Here is a 16,359-nt window from a genome sequence, read left to right as displayed (position 1 = left end):
ATCATCTGATAGTCATTCGCAACCAATCATATTAAACTGGTCGGTATTCGTAAACAACTCTTAACCTCCCATCGACATTCGCCGGCATTCGTATATGGATTCACAGGACGAGATGAAATTTTTTAACATGTCAAAAATTTGTACATGAATGTCCACGAATGTCTTCGTACTGAGCTCGTAAACCACTCTTAATCATTCGCATTTTTTTATTATTCATGAACATTAATTATAACGTGATAAATCTAAAGAAAAATTAAACAATTACTACAATTATCTAGGTGTAAAGAGCGTGACCGTTAAATCCGTCTCAATCTCCGGGAAATGAGTTATCGCAGACTCCGAGGACATATTAACTGTTCAAATTGATGGCTGAAGCCCTTAAAACTAATTTCTATCAAGTCACTTGTGGTGACTTATGTAATGACAAATTGTTTCAGGGAACGATTTTTAATATGTTCTAGGAGACTGGGTGCATGTTAATAGACTCCATTCTGAAATTAAATTAGGAAATGACTTGTCCGGTGGGATTTGCCAATTAGATAGATAATTCCCTTCTTGAATTCCCAAGAACTTTTACTAATAGTTCTTCTGTCTTAACATCTTATGTATAAGATTCTTGATGAGAAAAAAAAACAATAGAGAAACGTAAGCAATATCAAGTAATGGACACGATACAATAACTATAAACATCTAAACGTCGTCTTCTCTTTCGACATAAAACCGTTTTAATCTCAGACATTCAAATTAAGAAAATTTGAAGATACCGTATAACGGGAACTTTTCGCTGTATTTGCGAAGTTTGCGATATCGCGAAAATAAACCTCGATAAGTATAATCCTGAAGACGTAAAATATAAAGACCGCGAACATTTAATACCCCTATTCATAGAGTAAATCGTGAATATTGCAAGCTTTACGGTATAATGTCGTTACCTAAAAACAGGGAAGACATTTTGTTCTCATCACCAAAAATGAACAAACACCAAAGAGTCATGTATCTGTACTTTATATGATGTTATGTAGATATGTATCAGAAAAATAATTGTACACTGTAGACTGAGAAAACCATGACTGTTTTTTTCGCTTTCTTCATGGTCAGACCTGTTGTAATGGGAACAAATGAAACCGTACTAAACATTTTCTTTGGAGAACATTATAACATGATTTAAGGGAAGATCACAAATTGAATTAGCAAAGGAGTAGCTTAATCTTAAAACTGCGAAAATAAGACACGCAAAAATTTACCGGTTTACAGTAGAAAAAAAATTTGAGGTTTGTATTTAGATTCAATGATCTACACCCACTAGATCGACCGGCAAAGTGTAACGACATCGACAAACATGCAGTACATTCACAATTTTGATTTCATATAATTCAAATAAAACTTTAAGTTTCATGCTTTTATACAAGAAATGCTTATGAATGTACAAACAAACAACTTTTTTCTAGAAATGAAACAATAATTTAAATCAACGAAATGACAAAATGCAAAGCACCAACAACTCGTTACAACATTAAGCACAACATTTGTATGAGCCATATAAAACGTTTCAGTTTTAACTCAAATGTTTTAGGTCTAAATTGTACACGTTAAGACATATGATTTCATTTTGGTCTATTCAAATACATTAAACAGTTTATATTAAACACGTAAAATTAGTTTAATATATTGAATATTACTTAGTAATGAATGAACCTTGTTTGTAAACAAAGTTTGATCTTCTATGTATAACTCAAATGAGCCATTTCAATTTAAATACAGATTTTAATAACTCATGCCACGTGTCTACTGTCTGATTATTGCCTTGATATGTTTGATTCACAACATCACACGAGCTTCACAACTGTTCTGTAACCTATAAAACTTTTATTTGTATATATTTTAATTTTCAAGATGAAAGGAAATATCTTTATTTGAATGCTATTTAACTATGAAATGAAAAACAGATTTCGTTTAATAAAAGCGTTAAATGTCGGTTTAGATGAAATAGTATTTTCAGATATATGGTATGTAAGTCTCGTCACGTGACTCCGTACTTTTATGAGAATGGGTCCTCGTCTACCATTATGAGAATGGGTTTTCGTCTACCATTCAAATGCATGGAACCCCGTGCAGGTCCGGTTGTTAAAAGAATAGGCCTGCAGCAGCGCTAAGCTTGTCGTAAAAGGTGACTAAATAGTACTCAGAACCCTAGCCGGGGTTGAATATTAAAAATGAATAGATTTTTACAAAAATAATTAAATTAATATTTGTTTAAATAAACAAACATGTAACACACTGGTTGTATTTGTCAACACGTATGTATTTAGAATGCCCTACTTGCACTTCATAGCCCCCCCCCCTTTGGTTGTCACCTCAAAAGAAAGAGACAAAGAAGAGAAAGGCTAAAGATCCTCCTCACAGAACTGTACACATGGGTCAAATCTTTGACGAGATTTCGTTGCGACGTCGGTAAAGCAAAATTGATGCTATGAATATACTATGAAACGAGACATCTTGTGGCAGCCTTATGGTCCCACCAACGCAATAAAAGATAGGTAAGGATAGTAAGATATGTGCGTTACTCAGGTCAAAAATCTTGCACGAAAACATGAAACATTCATTGAAATTATTGTAGCTATTGTGTACGAAAAAAAGAAAGGTCATTTGACTCCTTCGAAACCTGAGAGCCAAGATCAGCTACAATCCTCTGCCTTACAAGTGCCAACCGGCAACATACACTGCGTCATGTCTGTATGAGAATTCATGTGATATTACTATTTTGAGCTTGTCTGATGTCATCTTTTTGAAATTTATTACAAGATATGAAGTGATTAATCTTGTAAACAAAAGTGAACAAAACGAAGTTGCATTACCGATAGTACCTTGAACGGAAGGCGCATAAACCTTCTAAAAGACATTTTACGATGAACAAGTCGTACAACACAAAAGTATTAAACAGTATAGCAGACAAATGAAATGCAAGACCACTTAAGATCGGGTAAAATCATGGCAGTGAGCGAGACATCACGACGAAACCATTAAAGCTCCATAGAGCGGTTGATATGTTTTTCCTTTTTTGCGTATTGCTGCAGACAGCTTTTTAGAAATTCTGAAATGTTATTCATAACAAACGTAGTTTGACAATCGGTAAACGTTGCGTGAATATATTCACTCTTTCCTGCAATATTCTTGCAATATCAGAGAGCGGTGTTCTCCAGCGTATAAAGTATGTTATGAACGTCGTTAGATGATGAATGAAAGTCTGCAAAAAGAAATGAGAAGTCTTTTGTGTTAGAGTTTTTTTGCAATGCTGTACAATCTTGTCGAACAAAAATATCAATTCTACAATTAATCGGTACATGTTATTTGGTCAAAAACTTTATAGAATGAAATGAAACGGCCTTTGATCAAAAGAAAAAAGAAACATCATTGCCACAAGAATATATTATTGCACAATTTAAAACATAGTATTTTAAATCGAACGTCGCATTAATAAAACTAACCACTAGCACCGGAGTGGTAGAAGGTAATGACATATTACAGAATTGACAAATAAAGATATGAGAATTCTTATTCTCATAATAAATTGCCCTACGATTCATATTTTCCTCGTACAATACCTTTGTATCAAGGTTTCCAGTAAAGATAGCGTTGAATATGGCAAATATTTTCGTTTAAGTGTTAATAACCTTTATATTTACATGATATAGTTGTCACATTAAATATATACTAACCGTCTAGATAAAATCTTGATAATGGATCAGAATACTTTGAAGCATAATGTAACTGACTCGTAATTATAGAAATGTTCGGGTTATTATCTTTGGTTTAAGGTTGATCCTCTATCCTGTACGTGCAAATGAGATCGTGGATCGTTACGCTGTATCCGTCTGCACATTAAAAACTGGCTAATTCAAAGTGTCATGGTTTTCCTTTCCTCTTTCGTCAACCCCGGACTTGATTTTTTATGAGCTACTCGACTGGTGTTTCTAGAAAAGCAAAGGACTTTCCCTACCGGTGCACCTGGTCCATGCTCCCAGTTTTTAGTGGAGTTCGAGTTGCTGATTTACTTTTGTTAGTTTGTATGTATTATTTTAGTTTCTTTATATTCTTTGTTGTGTTTGTCTGTTTTCCATATTTAGGTTTTGTCCCTGTATTACATTCTTTTGATTACCGCTAGAATCTTGGTTCCCTTGATTTCCCTTTAAGACCTTTTCAACTAGTCCATTTTTGTATGTTTTGATTTCTGTATAATAATTGTTCATTCAATGAATGCTATCTCATTACGATTTATACACTCGGAAATATTGTTTTTGATACAGTTAGAGGAGCTTTTATTAAATCGCTTAAGATGAAATAGCATTTCGGCAGAGATAACGAACTTGCTATAATCTATAAATGCAATGAAGTATACACTAACACTATTTTGTCTTGCGATATATAATGTAGAATAGCTAAAAGCCGATTAAGCAATAGTTAATCATAGCAATGGTAGATCCAGGACCTTCAACAAGGGGGTGGGGATGTTGACAAGGTTAAGAGGAGGCGGGGGCAATATATTCCAGTGATTTGGTTTTTTTTAATTTTCAACATTCTTTTTTTTCACAAGAGCAGGTGGTACCTTTATCCCCCACCTCACTACAACCACCAACTTCATCTTCCTTGATTACGCCTAAGAATATTGAAATATTAAAGTATTGATGGGTTTATGCGCTCATTTGACGTTTTTTTCTTGACTTCTGTTGATTTGTTTAACATCACAAATACAATCAACTAAGCTCCTTTTTTATTTATTTTTTTTTATTTTTGTATTTATTTTATTTCTTTATATTTCTTTATGTCATTATTTATTCATTTATTTATTTTTTTATTTTATTTTTTGTGTGTGCCTTTATTCAGTCACTGCTTGCTGGCTACAACTGGTTTTTAGATATACAATAGCTGTTACCTTAGTAAATCATTTTTACAGCAAAAGTGAATATCTATATGTATATATGAGAAATAAGATATGTTTTAGAAGAAAAAGGAGGGGATTATGATCAAAATGTTAATGACGAAAAAGCAACAACTGAGTCATACTTTAATCTATAAAGGTATAAAGGTATATAATTGACAACAACAAAACAATGCATATCGCAATAAGGATATCATGGTAAAGCGTTTTATTTGTATAGGATATGTTTCATTTGTGAATGATATCTTAAAATAAGGTCTAAAGAATGTCATTACTTCGTGATTAATTGTCAAAGTTTATTGACATTGTGTCACTTCTTAAACATTTACGGCATTACGTAATGGTAGCAAATCTATCTTTTATACCAAATTAAATTCAATATCTTCGTTTTACTTGTAGTTCTTCTTCAATGCAATCTCCTTTGGTAGAAAATTTACAATTAACCTATGAACGACTCAGGGCAATCTGAGATAACGTCAAGAAAAGTAGTATGATCATTAACATTTTAGACGAAACTGTCACAGATCCGTGCCCCCTTTTATTTTGGAGAAAGGGAAAATGGTTACAATGTTTAAGTTTTTAAAAAAAAATCAGGCCATCAACCCTTCCCCTTTCTCCTGATGTGAACAATTGAAAAGATGCCCCAAAAAAATTAAAATATGTCCATTTAACTTATTTTGTATGTGCATATTTTCAAAGTGTTACCATTACATTATAGTAACTGGAAAACTGATAAATCAATATTAAATCTAATACTTTCTCCCTTCCGATACGGTTATACCTTACTAACTTTTTATAATCTCAATGTTTCAAAGACAAAATGAAGAAATGCAAATAATGAATATAAACAGGAAATTTGGGGGAAAAAGGACAACTAAAAAAACAAAAATCTAAGATAATAGATCAGGTACACCGGTAGAGTTGCTTTGTTTTTTCTTTCTTGAAACAGACATTTTCGGCAGGATAATCTTACTTGAATGAGTCTTCTTTTTTAAGGATTTTTATTACAACACTCTGTAGTTGTACACACTAATTTATTTCAGACACGAGATCGCTTGCCTGAATTGTAGTCATGCAAATGACAAGTACTTGTCTTTTTATAATATAGTGATATATATATATATCGGATATCAATTGTTAATATACTGGTATCTACGAGTCTAATATGCATGTACAGTAGTGGTAAGTTTGCCCAAAACCCCCATAAGACTGTGATGGCTTTCCATAAATTTTGCAAAAGGACACAAGTGTATTCATCAGATTTCTAAGTGCTGGAGAAGTGATGCTCTGACTTATCACTGTATGATAATGCATTTTGTTAACATGCATTCATAGAATTAGTTTTTCGTGTAATTCAGTCCAATAGAGGTCAGAAAATCAGTTTGTGTTTTTCACAACTAGCCCCAACTTAGATATAAGATATAAAATGGTCCATCTTCTTATTTTATTATAATTCTTCTGTGGGTTTTCCATGTAGATTTTGAATGTTTTCGCTGTGTTTCTATCTCCGTTCTCTTTGTTACGATTATATCTCTTTGATTACATGCTTTTTCTACTTCATAACACACAGTTTCAATATGCACTCACGTGGAGATGCATAGGAAAAAATCGACAAATTGTGCGTTATTTCAATAAAAAATGTGCTTTCTTCACTTACATAAAAATATGTCACATTGCTTTGGCTTTTGATACATTTAGAGAGCAATATTAATCAATAGGCTTATAAACTACTTATTTCTTTTTAATATTAAATAGTGCGAATTTGATATTGTGATAGATTTATTGACAAAAGAAGCTTTAATTTTAATCCTGGTTGTTTTTTCTACAAGAGTATCTGTTTCAATTGGATCAAATTGTATGATTAGAGTGTAATAACTTACCCGGAATCATTGATAAACTGTCAACAAGGATAAGCAATATATCGGAATCCTCACTAATGGCAAACCTTAAACAGAGATCCTAATGTCTATAAATTATGTGTATTGATTCAATAATATTGAAACATAGAACAACCATGGATTAATTGATATTCATATTTTTAAGATTAGAGGCCGAAGTAGTTCATTTATAAATAACTAGAAACGACGAACGCCATATGCGATTGGCGGCGAACGGCATAGAGCAAATTGAGCCTGTACTTCTCATTGTTTAGCATATTATTTTTTTTTCGCGTCTTACATTTTTCAAAGATGTTTTCTGTTATAAAAAGAGAAATTTGTTCACGGCAAATTATTTATTTATTTTTTTTTTTTTTTTTTTTTGGGGGGGGGGGAATTTGCGAACATAAATAGCTCGAGAAAAAAGTTGTTTTTATATGCAGATGTTTTTGGTTGTATTAAAAACTTAATAAAACTTGTGCTCTCTTAATTCATTTTTTCACGACGTATTTCAATTTGTTAAGAAAAAATCCTGTTAATATAACTTTCAACAATAAAGCTATCAATGTTGGTTTTTATCTATTGATCATGCTACAAAACCACAGCTATTAATATTGCGAAGTCATACTAATGTTTTGTCATCAGTATTCAATGGTATGTCTATTCTATCCGAACAGACTTCAACCCCATTTATACGGTTTCTTCTGTATATTGTATTTACATTCAATCAAACCTACTATCATATATTTGAGATGAAATTGAAAGTTACTATATATGTGTGACGTAATACAACAATTTTACCAAGTAATAGTGACAATCTCGGAAAGGAATTAAAATTTCAAGTGTTGGTTCGGAATAAATGGGTTCTGAAAAGCTAATTTAGTCAACAATTAAAAGTGGTTTAAGGTATAACACTTGAGCTTCCATCAAATTGACAATGAAATTAAAACTTTCGAATCTTTAATAGAACTCTGCCTCCGGTTGTAAATAATACTCTAAGCTCTTCGACAAATACTCCAATTTAATTGGTTATTTAATTTACACTCTGAAAAGCTATATATAGTCATTGGTAAAGTTCAGGTAAAGTGCACACGTAGGTTGATAATTTTATAAATATTGTATTAGGAAAATACTTTAAAAGAATGAAATCTTGTATCACAACAGTTATTTAACTTTGATTGTAAAGTAAAGCAAATACAGAAAGAAGCAAGTGTTCCACTTCTTTACCAATAGATATTGAGTGTTGAGAAGTTAACAGTGCTACATATGTTATTTTTTAACCTTCAAAAAAGCATTTCATATACAAATGCATAATTAGTCTGTTGATGAAAGAATTAGGTTCACATCTATAAAAAAAAAAAAAAAAAAAAGAAATGCTAGAGGCCCAAGATTTCCTAAATCGCTCCCTTGCAACTCAATTCTCCACCTATTGAAGATCTGATGTCAGGAATTAAATGTGTCTGTAATTCATTCACTTTCCCCATCTGCTACTACATATATTTTTAAACTCTAGCAAAATGCTGCAAGATTTACATTTTTTTCTTTCAATAAAAAAAACTTCTATAACGAGTCATTCTTTACCTCGACACAGTTGGGTCTTATATAGAGCTGATCATTTCAACATTTAAAGTGTTTTCTATCTTTAACGCTGTTTAAGATATTCAACACAATACAAGAATTTATAGACACGGCGTCCGTGTTGGTTGCCTGATCGATACTAATTTGTGAAATATATATATATCCAAAGACGGCTAGTGACTAAATTCGGTTACAATTCACTGAGCTGTTTCAAAGGGAAAGACTTTTGAAGATAATCAAGTCAAAAATGACGACAGACGCAAAGCGATGACATAAACTTAAAGCAAAACAATGCGTATGTGGCAATATATGTAATAAGACAGTGTAAACTATTGATTGAAACCAGGATATGCCATTTGAAGGCGAAATCAAAGAAGCTTACTGTGGAATAATACACCGTAATTTCAAACGTTAATGAAGAAGACATTTTCTCGTGAACAATCAATGTCTAGTACATTCTAGGAAGATAAAATGTTGGTATTATAGAGTTTATTATCATGCTCAGGTGTTATCAGTAAAAGGACGAACTCAGTCATTATCAATAATTACATATTCACCTAATAGCTTGGTCGAGTTCCGAGAGAGTCCGAGAACATTTTTTCGGAGCTTGAGAAAATGTTGCTTCCATATTTCCAAGAATGTTATAATCAGATAGTTATCTTTTAGTAAAATATAAAGCTTAACTCTTTATTGATAAGTGTTATATTAGTTTCATAGTCTGTAATATCATCCGTTGCTATACTTCTTTTAGAATTCTTCTATCACATCACCGATCGCTTTTCCACATTAACAGTTTGTCCTTTACTTTTGTAACTTCTAACGTTTATATAAAGCTGCGTTTTTCATTTGCTCCTTTAAATAATCAGCGACTTTGGGCTATTATATAGTTCTTTCCCCTTCCCTTCATTGGACTGGACTTGACCATAAACGAACAACACAGCAAGAAGCAAGAACTATTCCTGCTGCCGGTTGTCAGGTGCGTTTATGTTTTTCGTGTGTGTGTGTGTGTGTGTGTGTGTGTGTGTGTGTGTGTGTGTGTGTGAGGAGAATGGATACGGTGAATATGTCGAAGAGACAACAACCCCACCGGTAAGAACAATTTCAGCTCAGGACCACCATGGGACTCCAATGAATGCGATGAAACCCTCATACCACAGGACAGGCTGGCCCCAAAACATAATACACAGGTACAGCGAAATAGTTGCCCCCATATACCCCGTATGTTTGGTCCTATTGTGATGAAAGTTTTGTTCCTTATGTGTTCTATTATTTGTGTTCTTGTCAAAGCTTTTTTTCAACTGCATCATCGATTACTTTTTTCTACCTTATTTATAATTGAATACCTTTATGTTGTTTTGCAAAACAAACCAAAACATTGATTATTCATACATAAAGCACACTTTTTCTATTAAATATTTTAATTAATTTTTAAAAAGTGTATAACTAGACTAATTGATTTATGAATAGTTCCTTCATGCAGCTTTTTCGTGCCCGTCAGAGAAAAGGAAAAATTTGATAATGTCATCTGCAATCATAGATATGATTTGTTCTCTATTCATATATTCATTTAAGTGCAACTAAAGGCAGACATAAAACTCTAAACGATAAGTGATCCTGACACCCGGTTTATCATAAATCTGTTCTATATTGACAGTACTTTTCTTGTAAGTGGTACGGTAGCTCATCTTTTGAATGTTCGAATTTACGCTATCCCCAAGATATGTAAAATAATAATAACAGATAAGTAAGATGTAAATTTTGTCACGTCCAATATAATGAAACAACTTATACTGAAGGTTTAGGTATCATCAATATATGTTATTTTTGTCAGTGGATATTTGATTTTAAGTTTTTAACTTATTTATCTGACATCTTTTTTTTATCCTACTATGTCATTATGAACATTATGAAGCGATGTAGGTTCCATAGTCTGGGTCTTTCTTCAATGTTTGCGGTTGGTGGATGTTGAATTGGTCATTTTTTTGTACCTGAATGAGCAATTTGTTTATCATATGTTTTATTCATTACCAAACATCTTTTTAACGCCGTGATTTAAGATTATTCTAGATTTGCCTTTTGAACAAAGCAAATTGCATGCTCCTTTTTAATATCACCATGACCTGCTTTCACAAACTCCGCCTATGAAACGTCGTGATGATAAAGGGTCTTGAATCAAAAAAACATATTCTAAGTTTATGAGTATGCACCAAAGCACGGCACGCAAACTTAAGGCAATCATGATGACTTTAAAGTTTACATCTAAAGATATTTGTACAGGTATGAAAATTTACCTGTCAAAAACAGCTGATTTCTTTGTTGACATTACCACCATAGGGAAGGCAGATTTAACACGTTAAAAAGGTATGTAAAATTTATACGTAGATAAATGCACAATCAAGATAACATACTTCTATTGAAATAACAAACAAATAAATCTCGATGTGAGTACTTTATATATTTTTTATTGAGAGCGACCACTCGGTACAAACGATACCAAGTTCATATACAGCTTTGTTACACTTCATTATCAGGTGTAAGTGAAGAATGTTGTTAGCAGGGGGGTAACAGATGCATCTTTGATATACGAATTAACAATGCATTTAACTCCAACAAAACCACATGACTTTAGTCACGAAAAAATTCAATTTGTTTCGTTGTAAAGGTAAGAAGAGTTATAATAAAATGCTGGAGACGACGTGTTCTAATAAAACGGAAGTGTTGCAGCGTAAATGTTGACAACGTTATATTTTGTCAGTTAGAAGACGCACTATAATTGTGACTTCTGTATTTATATAGACTTGTTCCAGATCAGGAATATGTATGTTCTTTTTCTTGTCCCTGTTTTGTGTAAGTGGGTGACAGTCATTGATAGCATCACATATGCAGCATATGTTATCCGATAACGACAAAGGCGGCCAAGACGGAAAGCGATTAATCAAATATTCCGGGTAAAAAACTAATTACATGAACTAATATAAATCTTCTGTACTTATCCATGTCACAAATACTGGAAGACATGTTTTAATCTATTCAATCAAGGTTATTGAAGGAATTTCAAACATCAAAGATAACTGAGTGCTACTTGATTGAGAAGGGGAAATTAAATGCATATATGCATACTTTTATTGACACCTGTTTGGTTAGATCTAAGGAAACTCAGAATTGATCGTCCCCCTTTTTTTAAGCAAATGATATAATCGTGTTAACATTATTTAAATACAGTAGTGTAGTTTTATGCAATTCATTGTGACTCTGTTTTCGTCTTGTTTGAAACTCGGATGCCATCTTTTTTTCTTCATGAAATGAGAATATATTGTATACATTTATTTCATAGAGGTTAAATTTGGGTAAAAAATAGGAATTAACATATATATTTTGCGGCATTAGTTTCTGTAACCTGGAAGTTTGGGATGACTCCATTTTCCTTTTTTACACCGGGCAAAACATGGGTAGCTCGATAGATCTTTATCTGAGGATAGTTACGTTGTTGGTGCAACTGGTCCACTTTTGGCATGATTTTTAGAGGGTGAATTTTTCATTAATTTTTTTTTTATTTTCAGTGTTTTCATATCTTTGTTGGTTACTGTGTCGGGTTTTTGGTATGTTTGCATTATTTCCATTGCCCTTTGAACTGTGTGAACAGAATTGTCCGAAACCCTAGAAAAACTTTGAGCAGAGCTCACAAAAGGACATCCCCGCTTCCCATCCTAGAAAACATATGATCAAAGTCGTCAAATAGAAAGGTGGTGTCGCTCCAGTCTTAAATTCCACAACATGACATATTTATTTAGAGCTTGTATCAACCACGTGGTTGTGAATAAAAGTTTGCAGAGTAATCAAGGGAACCAAGGTTATAGCGGTAATCAAAAGAATGTATTCCAGGGACAAAGACCAGACATGGAAAACAGACATACACAGCAAAGAACATAAAGTAACTAAAATCATACATACAAAGTAACAAAAGTAAATGAGCAACTCGATCTCCACTAAAAACTGGGAGCATGGACCAGGTGCAGAGAAAACTGTAACAACTGTGTAGATAAACGAGTCGGTGGACTGATACGATGAACATCTAAACGTCCCACAAAATCGGAGGTAGAAGAACGGTGCTTCCCTTCTGGAACTTGGATTGGCATATCATTTTCACAAACTCAAGCTCCAAGTAGCGTCAGTCGTTCGTTTCATCTCTTACTAACCGTTGAAGACAGGCCTTTCGAAATTCTCGCGCGTCAAATCAAACGTCGTTTGACAATCGGATAGAGTGGTGTAAATCATTCACTTTTCCCCGCCTTTGCAAAATTCCGACTTTTCCTGTGGGGGCTCGCTGCAGCGTCTAGGGTGAGATTCGAGCGTAAGACGCTGTTTCGGAGCTTGAAACAAAGCAAGGCATTACCATTACTCTGTGTATGCTGGAAGTCTTGTTTGTCATCATTAACAACTTTGATACCATAAAACACAACAAAATTAACTATAAACTTGCCATGTATTTTCGACAGTTACACATTCCAGTGACAAGCTTGAAGTTACAAATAAAATATATTTTTGTTGTAGGAATTAATAAGCACGACATGCATAATAATTTACTGTCTTGTAGCATCTTAATAAGTCCATAAATTCGCTAGACAAAAAAATTCGCATGCATGATCACTATCAAATTGACGTTTAAGATAATAGTTTAATGAACAATAATTATTGTTTTTTACGGCTTTGTGTTTAGGTTGTCTGTGCATCATCATGACAATTAATCTACAAGAATGTAAAACATACTTACTTGTACATATGGCTTTTGATAGTTGGTACATTTGTACAAGTCGACCAATACGTCCTTAATAAATATCATATATTTAGATTAAAATATACCTTTTTGTATATGCATTATAAGTGTTTGTCTAAACCCTATACCGTTTACCCTATATCGTATGTCCTATATCACACCCCCAGACCTATATCTCACCTATTCACGGGCCATATTTCACGTATAGTCAAAATACATGATATAATGAATATGACGTCAAAACCTGTATCATATGTGGTATCAACCTTCGAAATGTACGGTTTTTTTTTGTATATGTGTAATTGTTTAAACCCAGTATCGTTTATCCTATATCGCAAACCCTATATTACAGCCCTAGACCTATATCGCATATCCTATATCATACCCCTAGACCTATACTGCATACCCTATATCGCACGCTTAATCGGAACACACACTAAGTACGCTTAAAATATATGGTATAATAAACATGGCATGCCAAAATTTATATCACATACGGTCTCAACCCGCGACCTATATCACCCCGCGAGCCGGTGGCCCTCGGGGTGATACTAGGGACTCTGGTTGATACGAAATGTGATGCAGATTTTGGCATGTGACTTCAGTCGTCATAGCTTGTGCATTAAATTAAATAATCGTTCCTTAGGGGAACGACCATTCGATTCTGAGGAAGGCTGAGAGTTTTCCGAAATAAATATCCTAACACATAAAAAAGTTTTTTGAAAATATTTTGGCCTACAAAATGTACACCTCCCAGAAAATTAATAAGTTTTCTGACCTCAGTTTAGGTACGTCATGAAGTGACATGGAAATGAAAAATCTTGCCCCGATTTGGATGGAAATAAATACTCTGACCCGAAAAATATCAAAGATATATGTTTAATTCCATATAATTAGATAGGCACTCCCTCAGAATAAAATGGTCGTTCCCTAAGTCGTTGTATCCCGTCTTCACAGTGTGCCAATATTAACAGACTTTTCTCGTTCAGATTTTACCGATATTACGGCTTCGAACACTTGGCTTTCCTCTAAACAAACCTGACAACTTTCCAAGAGTTTAATACTTTATTCGTTGGGTTGTACTCGCTAACTTTAAACACTATCAAGTTTGCTATTACGTTTTTAGCGTTATGTTTAGAGGATTAGATTAACAATCGTTTGGGTATTATTGTTTTTTTTTTCTAGAATTTTACTTCAGGTAAGCTACGGTTGGTTCCAAACATCTCAAGGGGAAGAACATGACCATAGTCAAAAACAAAAAGGATACAAAATATAACAAAATTCATCTTAACTGACTCAATGACATAAACTTAATATAGAACTGTAAGATCCACTTACTGAAATGAATTAATGTTATCCTATTATGTTCCGAGTGTATGTTGTATATTTTTTTTTCACAAATTTTGTTTTATATCTTTGATTGTTATCAATTAATTTCGATTATAGAATACTACTACAATCGTATTCTATTTTAATTTCAGTTAACAAAAACAAATTCTTTGTAAATCGTTAGAGATGGATTATAAAACTTCTTGACTTCATTGTGTTAAGTGGGATTTACCGAATCAGCTTACATCTAACATATTTTATATATACTTTCGCCTATAAAAACATCTCAGCTTATATATTTCAGGGGTGGATTCAGTAATTTTTAAATGGGGATTATCTTCGTTTGCTCTCTTACAAATATACGAACCGCTGCAGACAAACCTTTCGAAATTCTCGGGTGCAATATTCAAATCATACGTCGTTTGAAAATCGGATAACGTCGCGTAAAAGTATTCAATTTTTTCCGACTTTGCAAGGCTCTTGCATTTTCTGAGAGGACAGGCTACAGCGTCTAGAGTGAATTTCGAACGTCAGACGCTGTTCGGAGCTTGAAAGAGAGGTTCCAGGCTTTCATTTGTGCATCTTTGGCAGAATTCTGCACGAATTTTTTTTTTTTAAATAAAAAAAAAATGGGGCAGGCTGTCCTCAATTTCCTGTGACATGATTAAGTTATTTCACCTTTTGGAAAAATATCGGAAGCACGTTCTTTCCGATAGAAAAATTGTATCCCTCGACTTTCTCCATATCATGAGCAGCTCTATAAAGTGTAATATCTAAAACTGATAACAGAAGCTCGATAATGTACTGGTGTATGCCCTGGTTTTAGGCGCTTTGTATTGTTACTGTCCATTTCAGGATCGGTAAAAATATATTTATGCATTGTCTGTCTCTGTTTTGCTTGATTGCAAAAAGGGAGATCATCAAGTAGACTTTAAGTGTATCATGAAAATTAGTCCACAGTTTTGTTTTTTGTTTTTTTTTTCTAGCTTATATCGGATCTTTTTATCCCTTTAAATTATTTTTCTAGCAAAATAGGATTATGACAAAAAAAAGAAACTTACACTATAAATGGCGCAGTAGCAAATAAAGACTAAAGTCTTCTTTTTTTATGTACGGATACTTATATGACTTCGGTTTTCAGTAGCGAATCCAGAAATTCCGAACAGATGGAATTGTTGGCGCTCCAGTGATTTTGTTTTCTATTCAATCATACCATACAGTAATGGCCTCTGTTCCCTCGAATCCGCCAATGGTTTTATAAAGGCTAAGTGCAGATAAAAACCAAACCTATAGACTTTAATTATCGAAGAAAAGGTCATAGAACCGATGATAGTAATGAACCTCTTCCTCCTTTCTTACTTTTAAAGGGGTGGTAAAGGCCTTATAAAAATAGCTTAACCCAACCGCAGATTTCACGCGCTTGTCCACAGTCAGGACATGTTGGCCATTAATATGTCCTTGAGTCGTTATATGACCTTTTAGTTCGATTTTGAAGAAATGTCATCTTTCTGTGCCGTGTGTTTTATTACTTTTGTTGTCGGGGCCTTTCAGAGCTTACTTAAAGGTGCGTGTTATAGACCTTTTGGTGATCTCTGAAAGTATTTACTGTTTTATATTTGTATAATACGCTAGTGCATTTGTTGCGTTTCACTATAACTTTGCTTTGCATATTATTTATTTTCTACTTTTAATTTCTCTAGAAAAGACTGGTGTGCATTCCTCAGTCTTGTAAGTCGTGTTATTTAAAAAAGCAGAGCTTCTGTGTTGACATAACCACCAGTAAAGAATATATCTATAGATGCAGCTAACCTGTAATGTGGTAATATATACAAGGCTTTACTGTAGTCATGATCAGGTAATTTCTA

The 16,359-nt window shown here is 33.3% G+C and overlaps 1 protein-coding gene across 2 annotated transcripts in view; it reads left to right on the top strand.

Annotated features, from left to right (window-relative positions):
* The first annotated feature begins 10,627 nt into the window (after positions 1 to 10,627).
* LOC148601160 (D-glucuronyl C5-epimerase-like) overlaps positions 10,628 to 16,359 on the top strand; it is a 72,687-nt gene continuing 66,955 nt past the window's right edge. The window contains exons 1-2 of one of the 2 annotated variants that reach the window (XM_088556425.1): positions 10,628 to 10,752; positions 16,195 to 16,349. The gene's annotated coding sequence lies outside the window, so the exon portion shown is untranslated. The remainder of the gene's footprint in view (positions 10,753 to 16,194; positions 16,350 to 16,359) is intronic. The other variant, XM_088556428.1, reaches the window with a different exon arrangement.

This window comes from Perna viridis, chromosome 12, assembly GCF_037379345.1.
Source record: "Perna viridis isolate PV_CMFRI_1.1 ecotype Kerala chromosome 12, ASM3737934v1, whole genome shotgun sequence".
In the NCBI taxonomy this organism is placed as follows: domain Eukaryota; kingdom Metazoa; phylum Mollusca; class Bivalvia; order Mytilida; family Mytilidae; genus Perna; species Perna viridis.
The sequence above is the reverse complement of the archived record's forward strand: the minus strand, read 5'-3'. Positions and strand labels throughout refer to the sequence as shown.